The sequence below is a fragment of the Triticum aestivum genome, chromosome 2B, assembly GCF_018294505.1.
Source record: "Triticum aestivum cultivar Chinese Spring chromosome 2B, IWGSC CS RefSeq v2.1, whole genome shotgun sequence".
NCBI classification, from domain to species: domain Eukaryota; kingdom Viridiplantae; phylum Streptophyta; class Magnoliopsida; order Poales; family Poaceae; genus Triticum; species Triticum aestivum.
Genome location: NC_057798.1, coordinates 250,829,595 through 250,846,015, shown reverse-complemented (window position 1 = coordinate 250,846,015; position 16,421 = coordinate 250,829,595).

The following is a 16,421-nucleotide window of genomic DNA, read 5'->3' as shown; positions in this document are numbered from 1 at the left end:
GGCCTGCGGCCCCGCACCGTGCAGCGTTTCCAGACGGTGCTAGCGACCGCACACATCGTAGCCCTCACCGACGCTGGCTTCGCCTCTCGCATGGACGACATGATGGTCAACTCCATCCGCAAGTTCACCGCCGTCAAGAAGCGCGCGGATGACCTTGCCGTACTGCTCTGATAATCCCCAAGTGCAGGGAATCATCGTAGCAATTCCCAAAGGTGGAAGTGATAAGTATGGAGTGTCGAACCCACAAGGAGCTAAAGGTAAGATCAATATTCTCGCAAGTCCTATCTGCCACTGATACGACTCTACGTAGACCGAACGTTTGCTTCCAACTAGAAACGAGAAATAAAATTACATTGTGGATATGAAGAGGATAACTTTGCATGATATTGGAGAGCTAAAACATAAAAGTAGGTGCTGGTATCATAAAGTTAGAATATATTACTAAATATTATAAATAGCGAGTGTGGAATAATGATGGGTCGGTGCGCGGAATTATCCTAGGCAATCGTTAACAAGACCGATATTCGTCATTGCAATTTCATATGAGGGAGAGGCATAAGCTAACATACTTTCTCTTTTTGGATCATATGCACTTATTGGAACTCTAGCAAGCATCCGCAACTACTAAAGATCATTAAGGTAAAACCCAACATAGCATTAAAGCATCAAGTCCCCTTTATCCCATACACCACAACCCCCTTACTCGGGTTTATGCTTCTATCACTCAAGAAACCCACTATAAGCGAAACATGAATGCATTGCAACACCCTACAGTGGGAATCCCTCACGCTTGCGCGACACGGAGTACACAATAGGACAACACCAAAATAAAACATACAACTCGTACCAATCTAGATCATCAATCAACCCAAAGACAAAGGATATCTACTCAAAACATCATAGGATGGCAACACATCATTGGATCATAATATGTGGCATAAAGCGCCAAGTTCAAGTAGGGGTTACAGCGGGGTGCGGAAGAGTGGACCGCATAAAAGAGATGAGGATGGCGATGATGATCGTGATGTTGATGAAGATGATCACCGCAGCAATGATTCCCCTCACGATGGCACTCCGGCGCCACCGAGAGAAAGGAGGAGAGGTTCTCCCCCTTGAGCTTCCTCCTACATGGCCTCCCCCTGGATGGGGAGAGGTTCTCCCTCTGGTCCTTGGCCTTCATGGTGATGATGGCCCCTCTGGATCCTCCTCCACGGCCTCCGGTGATGATGGCCCCCTCCAGCAGGGTGCCAGAGAGGGCCTAGATTGATTTCTCATGGCTAAAGAGGCTTGCGATGGCGGAACTTCCGATCTAGGTTATTTTCTGAAGCTTTCTATATTTATAGGAGAGGATGGCATCGAGAACAAGTCAGGTGGGTCCCCGAGGCAGCCACAAGATAGGGGGTGCGCCCCAGGGGGTGGGCGCGCCCCCACCCTCGTGGGGCCCACAAGACTCCCCTCTAGTAGATTTTTGTTCCGATATTTTTTATATTTTCTAGAAAAAATCTCCATTGATTTTCATCGTATTCCGAGAACTTCTATTTCTGCACAAAAACAACACTACGGTAGTTCTACTGAAAACAGCGTCAGTCCGGGTTAGTTCTAATCAAATCATATCAAAATCATATAAAACTATTGTAAACATGGCATGAATACTTCATAAATTATATATACGTTGGAGACGTATCAGCATCCCCAAGCTTAATTCCTGCTCGTCCTCGAGTAGGTAAATGATAAAAGAAATAATTTATGAAGTGTGAATGCTAGTAAGTGCATAAGTTTGATCAGTGATAATTCCAATCACTTTTTCTAGCATCATTATATATCATATTAGTAGCTCAACTCATAAAACTTCTCATGATCAAGTAACAAGCTATTCACATGTTAAAGTATAGATCATAAACTTTCTTGAAAACTAACAAACCGTGCTCTTAGTCATCAAACAATTGCAATTCATCTTATTTTTGGGCAGGTTCTATGTAAGAGCTTTGATTCAGGAAACTCCACATACTCAACTATCATTTAATCTTTCACAATTGCTAACACTCATGTGATATTTATGGGTTCAAAGTTTTGATCAGACACAGAGAAACATAGGGGCTTATAGTTTTGCCTCCCAACCTTTTACCTCAAGGGTAATGTCAACAATAATACTTTATGAAAACCTACATCCAAGGGGATATCTATATATCCAGATCGCTCCAACACAAAGTGCTTGCCAAAGGAAAAAGTGTAAAAAGGAAAGGTGAAAATCACCATGACTCTTGTATAAGGGTAGAAGGTAAAAGTAAAAGATAGGCCCTTCGTAGAGGGAAGCAGAGGTTGTCATGCGCTTTTACGGTTGGATACACAAAATCTTAATGCAAAAGAACGTCACTTTATATTGCCGCTTGTGATAAAGACCTTTCTTATGCAGTCCATCGTTTTTATTTCTTCCCTATCACAAGTTCGTATAAATCTTATTTTCTTTGCACTAATATATCATACATATTTAGAGACCAATTTTTATTGCATGCATCGATGACAACTTACTTGAAGGATCTTACTCAATCCATAGGTAGGTATGGTGGACTCTCATGGCAAAACCGGTTTAAGGGATGTTTGGAAGCACAAGTAGTATTTCTACTTGGTGCAAAGAATTTGGCTAGCATGAGAGGGAAAGGCAAGCTCAACATGTTGGATGATCCAAGACAATATAACATTTTGGATATAGGAAAACATAACCCATTAAGTTGTCTTACTTGTCCAACATCAACCTTTTAGCATGTCATATTTTAATGAGTGCTCACAATTAAAAAAGATGTCCAAGATAGTATATTTATATGTGAAATCTCTCTTCCTTCAATATTCTTTCATGAATTGTTCAAGTGACCAATTCTGCATTTGCTAACTTTCAATAAGTTTACTACCTATACTTATTCTGTGTGAAGTCATTACTCCCCATGGTAGAAGCATATGAAACATATATAAATTCATATTTATGATATTCAATTCATTCAACCGTTTACTCATAGGATGTACGTGAAGCACGTGAGTGAATGACAAACTACTCCAAAAGATATAAGTGAAGGACACTGAGTAGTCAAATAATTAACTAGCCATGGGAGGATTCTTTTTCATTCAAGATTTCAGATCCAATGATTTTATTCAAACACCAAGTAAAATTGAAAATACGCTCCAAGCAAAACACATATCATGTGCGAATAAAAGTATAGCTCCTAGTAAGGTATACCGGTAGTTTTGAAGACAAAAGAGGGGATGCCTTCCGGGGCATCCCCAAGCTTAGGTGCGATATCTCGCCCAAAGCTTGAAAACTTCAATCACACAAAACTTAACGGAACTTCGTGAGATAGGTTAGTATGATAAAGAGTAAACCATTCACTTTGGTATTGTAAAAGACAAGGTTAATGATTGTTCTCACACAATGCCTATTGTACCATATCATTTCTACAATTTATATTGAGAAATATAATCCACAGAAACTAGAAAACAAGCAAACTATGCAATGAAAACAGAATCTGTCAGAAACAGAATAGTCTGTAATGATCTGAACAACAACCATACTTCTGCTACTCCAAAAATTATGAAATAAATTGGCAGACGTAGAAATTTGTCTATTAATCTTATTCAAAAAGAATCAACTCAAAAGCACTCTTCTTTAAAAAAATGGCAGCTAATCTCGTGAGCGCAAAGTTTCTGTTTTTTACAACAAGATCACATTAACTTTCACCCAAGTCTTCCCAAAGGTCTTACTTGGCACTTTATTGAAATAAAAGCTATAAAACATGATTACTACAGTAGCTTAATCATGTAAACACACAAAAACAGTAAGGGTAAATATTGGATTGTCTCCCAACAAGCGCTTTTCTTTAGTGCCTTTTAGCTAGGCATGATGATTTCAATGATGCTCACATAAAAGAAAAGAATTGAAACATAAAGAGAGCATCATGAAGAATATGATTAGCACATTTAAATCTAACCCAATTCCTATGCCTAGGGATTTTGTGAGTACATAATTTATAGGAACAAGAATCAACTAGCATAGGAAGGCAAAACAAGTATAACTTCAAAACTTTAAGCACATAGAAAGGAAACTTGATATTATTGCAACTCCTACAAGCATACATTCCTCCTTCATAATAATTTTCAGTAGCATCATGAATGAATTCAACAATATAACCATCACATAAAGCATTCTTTTCATGATCTACAAGCATATAAATTTTTCTACTCTCCACATAAGCAAAATTCTTCTCATTCGGAATAGTGGAATCACTAATTCCTAAAGTTGACACTCTTCCAAACCCACTTTAGATGATAGTATTATTCATATTCCAAAATATATAAGTTAAGTTCATGGAGAATTATATAATTAATATAGTCTAACCAATATCCAAGCTCAAAATATATAAGTGAAGCACACGAAGCATTCTATAAAACCATACTCAAAAGATTTAAGTGAAGCGCAAAGAGCATTCTATAAGGTCATACTCAAAAGATATAAGTGAAGCACATGGGTCATTCTATAAATAAATGAAGGGATATCTCATACTAGCATGGTTCTTACAGAAAAAAGAAAAACACAAGGGACACAAATCATGTGAACAAAACAAAAACCGAGGTATACCGATAATTGTTGAAGAAGAAATATGGGATGCCAACCGGGGCATCCCCAAGCTTAGATGCTTGAGTATCCTTGGAATATTTACTTGGGGTGCCTTGGGCACCCCCAAGCTTGAACTCTTGCCTCTCTTTATTCTTCTTATATTGATAGCTCCTCGATCTTCGAACACTTCATCCACACAAAACTTTAACAAAAACTTTGTGAGATCCGTTAGTATAATAAAGCAAATCACTACCTTTTGGTACTGTTGCAAACTTATTAAAAATTCATATTATAACTATATCTACTGTATTACAACTTCACCATGGTTCATACACCCCGACACTACCCATAGATTCATCAATATAAGCAAACAACACACGAAAAACAGAATCTGTCAAATAACAGGACAGTCTGTAGTAATCTAGAAGTTTGGCAAACTTATGTAACTCAAAAAATTCTAGAAAAACTACGGAAATTTTAAAAATTTGTACATAAGTAATGTGCAAAAAGTTTCAGACCCATTTGACTTTCCAGTAAAAAAATGTAAATTCACGCACTATAGCCAGAGTTTCTGTTTTTGTACTGCACATAGTAAACAAGCAATCTAATCATCCTAAAACCAAAGCTTGGCACATTATTTTTATAATACAATGGATATATACAACGAGATAATTATTTTCACAGAAGCTTACATGAAATTTTTTACATTGTTTCCATGAGCATGAACACAAGTGCTCAAGGTCGACCCTCACTTCTTCAATGCATAATCTTCCAATCACTTCTCTTATTAAAAAACTTTTTAGGCATGAAAGGCAAGTAATTTTTTTGTATTTTAATTCTTTTAAATTGTTTGTATGTTTCACCCACAACTAAACAGAAACAAAAAGGAAAAACAAAATCTACTTAGTGAAGAAAGCAAACAAGCACACACGAGAATATCAACCCCACGCTATTGCTCCCCGGCAACGGCGCCAGAAAAGAGCTTGATAATCCCCAAATACAGGGAATCATCGTAGCAATTCCCAAAGATGGAAGTGATAAGTATGGAGTGTCGAACCCACAAGGAGCTAAAGGTAAGATCAATATTCTCTCAAGTCCTATCTGCCACTGATACGACTCTATGTACACCGAACGTTTGTTTCCAACTAGAAACGAGAAATAAAACTACGTTGTGGATATGCAGAGGATAACTTTGCATGATATCGGAGACCTAAAACATAAGAGTAGGGGATGGTATCATAAAGTTATAATATATTACTAAATATTATAAATAGAGAGTGTGGAATAATGATGGGTCGGTGTGCGGAATTATCCTAGGCAATCGTTAACAAGACTGGTAGTCGTCATTGCAATTTCATATGAGGGAGAGGCATAAGCTAACATACTTTCTCTTCTTGGATCATATGCACTTATGATTGGAACTCTAGGAAGCATCCGCAAATACTAAAGATCATTAAGGTAAAACCCAACCATAGCATTAAAGCATCAAGTCCCCTTTATCCCGTATGCCACAACCCCCTTACTCGGGTTTATGCTTCTGTCACTCAAGCAACCCACTATAAGTGAATCATGAACGTATTGCAACACCCTACAGCGGGAATCCCTCATGCTTGCACGACACGGAGGGCACAATAGGACAGCACCAAAATAAAACATACAACTCGTACCAGTCTAAATCATCAATCAACCCAAAGACAAAGGATATCTACTCAAAACATCATAGGATGGCAACACATCATTGGATCATAATATGTGGCATAAAGCACCATGTTCAAGTAGGGATTACAGCGGGGTGCGGGAGAGTGGACCGCGTAAAAGAGATGAGGATGGTCATGATGATGGTGATGTTGATGAAGACGATCACCGCGGCGATGATTCCCCTCCCGATGGCACTCCGGCGCCACCGAGAGAAAGGAGGAGAGGTTCTCCCCCTTGTGCTTCCTCCTACATGGCCTCCCCCCTGGATGGGGAGAGGTTCTCCCTCTGGTCCTTGGCCTTCATGGTGATGATGGCCCCTCTGGGATCCTCCTCCATGGGCTCCGGTGATGATGGCCCCCTCCGGCAGGGTGCCAAAGAGGGCCTAGATTGATTTCTCATGGCTAAAGAGGCTTGCGATGGCGGAACTTCTGATCTAGGTTATTTTCTGAAGGTTTCTATATTTATAGGAGAGGATGGCGTCGAGAACAAGTCAGGTGGGTCCCCGAGGCAGCCACGAGATAGGGAGTGTGCCCCAGGGGGGGGGGGGCGCCCCCACCCTCGTGGGGCCCACGGGACTCCCCTCCAGTAGATTTTTGTTCCGATATTTTTTATATTTTCTAGAAAAATTCTCCATTGATTTTCATCGCATTCCGAGAACTTCTATTTCTGCACAAAAACAACACCACAGTAGTTCTGCTGAAAACAGCGTCAGTCCGGGTTAGTTCTAATCAAATCATATCAAAATCATATAAAACTATTGTAAACATGGCATGAATACTTCATAAATTATATATACGTTGGAGACGTATCAGCATCCCCAAGCTTAATTCCTGCTCGTCCTCGAGTAGGTAAATGATAAAAGGAATAATTTATGAAGTGTGAATGCTAGTAAGTGCATAAGTTTGATCAGTGATAATTCCAATCACTTTTTCTAGCATCATTATATATCATAACAGTAGCTCAACTCATGAAACTTCTCATGATCAAGTAACAAGCTATTCACATGTTAAAGTATAGATCATAAACTTTCTTGAAAACTAACAAACCGTGCTCTTAGTCATCAAACAATTGCAATTCATCTTATTTTTGGGAAGGTTCTATGTAAGAGCTTTGATTCAGCAAACTCCACATACTCAACTATCATTTAATCTTTCACAATTGCTAACACTCATGTGATATTTATGGGTTCAAAGTTTTGATCGGACACAGAGAAACATAGGGGCTTATAGTTTTGCCTCCCAACCTTTTACCTCAAGGGTAATGTCAACAATAATACTTTATGAAAACCTACATCCAAGGGGATATATATATATCCGGATCGCTCCAACACAAAGTGCTTGCCAATGGAAAAATTGTAAAAAGGAAAGGTGAAAATCACCATGACTCTTGTATAAGGGTAGAAGGTAAAAGTAAAAGATACGCGTCGCAGAGGGAAGCAGAGGTTGTCATGCGCTTTTACGGTTGGATACACAAAATCTTAACGCAAAAGAGCGTCACTTTATATTGCCGCTTGTGATAAAGACCTTTATTATGCAGTCCATCGCTTTTATTTCTTCCCTATCACAAGTTCGTATAAAGCTTATTTTCTTCGCACTAATATATCATACATATTTAGAGACCAATTTTTATTGCATGCACCGATGACAACTTACTTGAAGGATCTTACTCAATCCATAGGTAGGTATGGTGGACTCTCATGGCAAAACTGGTTTAAGGGATGTTTGCTTATGATGGCAACTTTATAATATTATGATACCTTAAACTGGTTGGCAAAACTGGTTGCCATGAGAGTCCACCATACTTTATGATATATTTAGAGACCAATATTATGATACCTTAAACTTTATGATTGCTTATGATGTGTTGGCAAAACTGGTTTAAGGGATATCCTATGATGAAGACGATCACCTCGGTGATGATTCCCCTCCCGATGGCACTCCAACGCCACAAAGAGAGAGAGGAGGAGAGGTTCTCCCCCTTGTGCTTCCTCCTACATGGCCTCCCCCTGAATGGGGAGAGATTCTCCCTCTGGTCCTTGGCCTTCATGGCGATGATGGTCCCTCTAGGATCCTCCTCCAAGGCCTCCGATGATGATGGCCCCCTCCAGCAGGGTGCCAGAGAGGGCCTAGATTTATTTCTCGTGGCTACAGAGGCTTGCAGCGGCGGAACTTCCGATCTAGGTTATTTTCTAAAGGTTTCTATATTTATAGGAGAGGATGGCGTCGAGAACAAGTTGGGGGGTCCCTGAGGCGGCCACGAGGGGCCCACGGGACTCCCCTCTGGTAGATTTTTGTTCCAGTATTTTTTATATTTTCCAGAAAAATTTTCCGTTGATTTTCATCGCATTTCGAGAACTTTTATTTCTGCACAAAAAGAACACCACGGTAGTTCTGCTTAAAACAGCATCAGACCAGATTAGTTCTAATCAAATCATACCAAAATCATATAAAACTATTGTAAACATGGCATGAATACTTCATAAATTATAGATACGTTGGAGACGTATCATGCTCCAGCCCGCGCGCCCAGGATCCTCATTGCGTGCCACCCTCATCGGCCTCCATGGTGACGTACTCTTTCAAGCCCTGGTGGCCCTGCAGGTGCCGGAGGTCGTGATGAAGAATGTGCACATCGAGGCCGCGCTCGCCGCGCAGCGGCTCGCCATGCAAGAAATCGTCGACCTGCACATCCACGTCTACAAGGAAATCGTCTGCATAGGCCACTACAAGGCCAGCGAGGACAGAAAGACGTTGGCCTTCTTCCAGTGGCTGGAATATTTGGACGCCATTGTTCAAAAGCACTTCGACATGGCCATGAAAGCCGCTGCTACTTAGCCGCCGTTCGGTAGGCCGGCGCCCTGAGTCGAGGAGGTGGACGTCGTCGATGGATGCATCTCTTGTTCTTGCCTCCTGTAACCAGCACTGCATCGCCTCGTGGCCTTAATGTTTTATTAGTATAGGAGAATATGGCATTTTTATTCCAGTCGTAACATTTTCACTGTGAGGTGGGGCCGCAGTTGAGCAAACCAACCATCGGCAAATCCCCACCCCGCCCACCGGGCGTCGACTAAGTTTAGAATTAGAAGAGAGAAACGAGGGAGAAGAGCTAGCTGTAGCACGCACGATGTTGTCAGATGGGACTCGCGGTGATAGAATAGGACTACTAAGCACTTGTACCTCTTTTATTTTTAGGGAAAAGTAGTCGTATGTCTAGTACTACCACTAGTTGGGTGTGTCCGACCTGTACCTGTCATCACTTTAGGTCTCCTTTTCGAACCGCAGCTACGCTTCACAGTACATATTTTTTTCATGCATTTATCCTCCTATATGTACTCCTATGCTATTTCCACGCGCTCCCTTTCGCCGACATATGGGACATAGAGCATCTGGATCATAGTGCATGCACGACTCAGAGCATATGCCGGGGTACTTTACATTTCAGACCTCACGAATTACATACAAACACCCCGTAGAAGAATAAATAAATGAATTACTACATGAAACTGGATTATTTTTGTAGAAACCGGAGCACATTCATTAAATTTTGGGCATAACACGTTTATAAAAAACTACCGGACCTAAACCAGTCTAAAGGCCTCTTTGATTCGCAGGATACTGAAAACACAGATATGGAGAAAGTATGATGGTGATGAACCAAGACGAGGAGAACTCTAACTCAGTTAGAGGTTAGAGTTAGATTCTAACGGTGAACTAACTCTAAACCAAAGAGGTGTATGGATGGCAGGGTTAGATTGACAATAAATGTTCTTTCTCAATCATTTGACTACTTTGGACCCTATTTCCTACCGTATTTGGTGTGGCCGGCTCTTGTGTGGCCTCCTCCCGCTCACAGTTGACATATATGAACCATCTTTACAAATCAAGCATGCAAAACATGATAAATTTTACTTTATCCATACAGTTGATATATCCCACTTAAACATACAAGTCCTCAATCAAGCTTCACAAAAAAAATACACTCCATGAAACAAAGCATGAGCTAACTCATCACGGAAGTCATTCATGATAGGGATGGAGCCTGGAGCCCCTCACGCACCCAGGGAGGAGCTCGTCATTGTCGCTCTGGAGGAAGGCTCTGTAGAGCCCAAGCCCCGGGAACCCCTCCGACGCTGGCGCTTGCGAGTTGAGGTCGACACCAGCATGGGTAGCAGGGCCACTTGCCGACGACTGCGAACCGAATCTTTGGGCCTCTAGAAATAATACAAGCCTAAAACTGAATACCTAGAAAGGTGAACTGAATCTTTGGGCCTCTAGAAATAATGGAAGCCTGAAACTGAAATAGCTAGAAAGGTGAACTGAATCTTCGGGCCTCTAGAAATAATGCAAGCCTGGAGCTGAAATACCTAGAAAGGTGAACTGATTCTTTGGGCCTCTAGAAATAATGCAAGCCTGAAACTGAAATACCTAGAAAGGTGAACTGAATCTTTGGGCCTCTAGAAAGATTTATTACCTCCTTAGGCAACATCAAACAATTCCATGCGTGCACCACAAATCTATACCAAGTTTAATCAGGAACTACTTTTCCAAATCAGAATTAGCGCTAGAGCGAGCAAGATCAGTGATATGGCTGTGAGACAGAGAAGGAACGAACAAACTCACCCCTCTCGTGACCTCCCTGGCAGATGCGCCGCCGCCGCGCACGACAGAGGGAGAAAAACGACCGGTGAAGGGGGAGCGGGGCGAGCTTTGAAGGCCGGAGGGAGAGGGCGGCCGAAGGGAGAGAGCGGCCGGAGGAGAGAGAGGGCGAGCGGCGGAGCGGCGCTTGGGCGGGCGGCCCGATGGGGAACAGAGAGGAGTCATGCGAGGGGGGGAGGGAGCGATCTGGTGCAGGCATGGGAGATTTTTTTAGTTCTCTTTTAGTGGGCCCGAGGAGAACTAACCCAATTAGAACCTCTCCATCGGGCTAGTTTTTTTAGCTAGGTTAGAGCAAACTAGCTCAAACTAACCCCTCCTGTTTGGATAATTTGAGGTTATTTCAACCCAAACTAGCTCTAACTCAGGGATCCAAACAAAGAGGAGTAGTATTGTACATGCTACAGTCTGGACCATAGCACATTGTTTTTTATGGCCGTATCAGCACATTGTTTTCTACTGCTGATTCACTGGGCTGCCGTGGTTCGCACTCCTCCGACGTGAGTAGTAGTACTACTACTCCCTCTGTTCCTAGATATAAGTCTTTTTAGACATTTCAAATTGACTACAACATACGGATGTATGTAGACATATTTTAGAGTGTAGATTCACTCATTTTGCTCTTATGTAGTCACTTGTTGGAATCTTTAGAAAGACTTATATTTAGGAACGGAGGGAGTAGTATATACCGCATGATTCTTTGCTCCTTCTTATAGTACTATGTACTTTGCCGACATGTGGGAGAGCCAGCATCCGGGTCGACGTGTCATGCACCAGATTAGAGTGCGGAACGGAAGGGGGGGCATCACCCCGATCGTACCGCCAGTAATTCATGACTATAGTGAGTAGCCATATCACAAGTCTTTCCAGCAGTAACGCACCGTCAAATCGCACAGCCTGACCTTTCCAGCAGTAAGTAAGTTGAATCCGCTACTCACTCACCCTCCTCGCCTCTCTGTCAAACCGCCTACGTGAAAACTACCCGGGAAAAGCCCCGCCCTCAACTTTTAACTACCCGAAAATAGTTCGAGTTTGTTCTCTATATAAATACTAGCACTGTATGTTTATTCACCCGTGGGGTTGTTCAATGAATGGAGGGCCGGGGAGCACACATGAACAATACTACTAGTAGTAGTAGTAAGTAGGAGTCGTACAGTTAGTCACCTTATGTAGAGAGTTTCTTTTCTTTAATGCCACGTACACAAACTGAAATGCTTGTTGTGGAGAGAAAAACATAATCACTCCACTATATATGTACGCAGGGGCCTGAGCGCTTGCTTTACTAGGGTTGCTCTCTTCATTCTCTCATCCTCTCCAGATCTAAACAAGATAGCGGTAGCGACATTTTCTCTCTGCTCACCGCTAGTCACAGATCCGGCGGGATCCCTTCGGCTGGTGTGTAGAGGACTAGGTGCATCATTCATGTGGTCATCGCCGGCAAGGGAGGAAACTCACAACTGCCGGAGGGGCTCGATCCTCTGCCTGTGTCGTTCTCTCCGACACAACGCCGACTCGGGAGGTCCTCCGACCCTTCTTCCTCCCTGCTGTATTGTGTGCAGATTCGACTTGCCACCGTCGACATCCCGATGACCCTCAGGTATAAGTTCTTCGAAAGCGGCCTTGCTCTACTGCCCCAGCTCCCCACGTGTCTGCATGTGCATCTTTTTCTACTCCCATCAGCTCTTCCAAAGCCACCTAAATTTTTAGTATTATTAGAGGTAAAGCTACTTCATGCATTCGAATCTAGGACTTGGTTCAAACAACGAAGAAAGGGGGAAAAGTTGTAGCATGAAACTAGGACTTGACTCAAAGAGGAAATAATATGGTGAAAGTAGTAGAGACCGGATACCCAACCAGTCTCTTGGTTGAAAAGGGAAATAATGGGAAAACGCAGTACAAACTGGATAAGGAATGGATCTATTATTGGTTAAAAAAGGATAGAAAGTGGCGGCTGGTGGACAAATCAACAGAGTATGTCCAGGATTAGATTTGTTGCCCTCACATAGTAAAAGGTCTCCAGGATTAGAATTGCTGCCCTCACATAGTTAAAGTTCTCTAGGATTAGATTTGCTGCCCTCACATAGTAAAAGGTCTCCAAGATTAGATTTGCTGCCCTCACATAGTAAAAGGTCTCCAGGATTAGATTTGCTGCCCTCACATAGTAAAAGGTCTCAATGATTAGATTTGCTGCCCTCACATACTAAAAGGTCTCCAGGATAAGATTTGTTGCCCTCACAAAGCATGAACAAACTCGGCATCACCACTTTATGCCTCCTTGTAGGTACATTGTGTTGATGCGTCCACTATCGCATGTCCTTATACCAACCTTTTGTTGTTGTTAATGTAAGGGTGCATGTAAAATGAAGCGATCACACTATTACCTTAGGGACATGTCTAACTAGTGTTATTGTTAATCTAATGCCTCCAGTGATATGATGCAATTAAACTGTGTTTCAAATGGTACTCCTGCTGTTTTCCCCAGTATGATAAGTAAGTTGCTCCTTTACGCTGCTGAGTGTCCTGGTGTCCCCACGGTCCCATGCCCTTAAACCAACTCTTTAGCTGCTATTGATTTACTGTATCTGGTAAACAAGCAATGCCACCATTAAAGTAATCCCATATTTGACGAATGCCATTGTTGATCATAATGCTTCCGGTAACATGAAGCATTGCTGACGTTTTAAAATTTCTACTGTCCTTGTGTGGCTGCCATGAACATAATTAAGATGCTTCTTTTAATTTCGTGTATGTTTCGTATATTCTTATTGACCAGCAACTGTTTACTTTCTATCTTTTTGTGCAGATAGGGATATCCATTTCACCTTGTTGCTATTGTGACTTTTTGGTGAACTGCACAAAACACCTTTTTTGGAATGAGTGTCTTGTGCAGTTAAACTAAAATGTCACGTGGGCAAGATCTCTCAATTTTGGTGGAACTGCACAAAATGGTGATTGGAGTTTCCAAAATCTCCATCAAATTCTACTGGTAATCTCGTGCAACATTTTATTAGCCTTTGCAAGATGAGCCGTCACTGTCACCACAATGGCACTTTATTTTAGTGGAACTTCACAAAAGGATAATCAAATTATAGTTGCACCTTACATGAGCCTGACAGCCAACCTTAATGTTCCTCAATTTCAGTGCAACTACTAAAGAAGAACCTGCCATCTCACGAAAGCAAGTACTTCTTGCTAGCCGAATGATGCAATCTTTGCTTCATTTCAGGTGAACTACAGAAAAAGGCACATGAATTGAATCATGGAACTCAAGGCAGGCCTCATCCGAGTGGAGCTGCAGGTTGAGTTCAAGGAGTGCCATTATTATAGTAATCAGGCTCTTCTTATTTGTGTTGTGCAAACAGGAATACTCAACTACAGATGTTGTGACGGTCAAGAGCATTTGCCAAGTTCTTCGGTTGTATGACACGGCTAGCCAAGATGGATTTAATCCTGATATTCACTTTATCAAAAGGCTCTAATGGGTTGGTTCTGAATCTTGCAAGCTGGGAATCAATGAGATGTGTAGGCATATTTGTTGTACTTATTATTTGAATCTTATTTGTTGGTTATGAATCTTGCAAGCTGGGAATCAATGCGATGTGTAGGCATTTTTGTTGTACTTATTATTTGGATATTATTTGTTGGTTCTGAATCTTGCAAGCTGGGAAACATGGCATGATGATGCAGAGGACAACAACCATAAAAAACAGTTCAAACTTGGTAGTATTATCTGTGTGAAAGTGTGACAAATGTGCTGATCTTGTGCGTCCTGAGAATAATAATTCTAATTGTTGTGCATGTTGATCATGTGGCACTGATAGAACGAGCCAATGCATTGCTTGTTTTAAGTATAAATTTCTATTAAAGCTAATTAAATTTAAGTAAAGTGACCACTAACTCTTGTTATTACAGTACCAATACAGACCCGTTCGTGAACACACGTGTTGCCGGAGTAGGTTTCTTAATGGAGGTGTTTGAATGTGCTGAGGGTGCATCTTCTGCCAGGCGTGCAGCGGGCGAGGGAGGGGTAGTAACTGTTGTCGCCTATACACACTCAGTTTACTGTTGAATCCAGTTCCCCAAGAGCTGAAAAACGAACTACTGCCGCCGCCTACCCACTCATTCACTTAAAGAGACTCCAATGGCGATCCGAGGGGTGAGCCTGCTGTGGACTTCAGCAAGGAGTTCCCCTTTGAGTTCGTCGTTCATTCCTATGGCTGCACCAAGTTGAATGTGATGTACACCAACGATCCGGACTCAGTGAAGCTCTGCCTCGCCGAGTTCAAGCAGTACCTACAGGTCGAGAAAGCACAAGGTCATAGGACTAGACCTTATGCCCATCCATTCGTTTCCTAACAGGGACCAGCGGATCACCGTCGCCCAGGTATGTGTGCGGGACGAGGTTCTCGACTGATAGCAGTAATTTTGTAGCAAGTGTAAAAGTGATGATAGTAGTGGTAACTTAGCAAGATCAATATAAATAAATTCGTAGGCATTGGGTCGATGACTTGTTGGATGATATTCATCATGTGACAGTTATAACCTAGGGCGATACGGCACTAGCTCCAGTTCATCGATATAATGTAGGCATGTATTTCGTAAATAGTCATACGTGCTTTATTAAAAGAACTTGCATGACATCTTTTGTCCTACCCTCCCGTGGCAGCGGGGTCCATATTGAAAACTAAGGGATATTAAGGCCTCCTTTTAATAGAGAACCGGAATAAAGCATTAACACATAGTGAATACATGAACTCCTTAAACTACGGTCATCACCGAGAGTGGGCCCGGTTGTTGTCACTCCGGGGTTGTCGGATCATAACCGTAGTAGGTGACTATAACTTGCGATATTGGATCTAAAACATGGATATAATGATGAATTCATAAACGGTTCAGATCTGAGTTCATGGCACCCGGGCCCAATGTGACAAGCATTAAGCATAGAAAAGTCATAGCAACATCAATCTAAGAACATAGTGGATACTAGGGATCAGGCCCTAACAAAACTAACTCGATTACATGATGAATCTCATCCAACTCCTCACTGACCAGCGAGCCTACGAAGGAATTACTCACTCCGGACAGGGAGCATCATGGAATTGGCGATGGAGAAGTGTTGGTGATGACGAAGAATGAAGATCCCCCTCTCCGAAGCCCCAAACGGACTCTAGATCTGTCCCGGGGAAGAATAGGGCTTGGCGGCGGCTCCGTCTCGTGGATCGTGATAATTCTTTCTCCCTGATTTTTTATGGAAATATGTGATTTTATAGTATCAGGGGGGGTCGTTAGCGGGGCCACCAGGTGGGTACAACCCACCTGGGACCGCCAGGAGAGGGGGTCGCGCCCTGGTGGATTGTGCCCACCCAGGGGCCCCTCTCTGGTGGGTTTCTCTATACCCATTGATGTGTCAAATAGATCCCTCCAGCGATGACTCCGGTGACGAAGGACAACTGCTTAGTCATCTATAC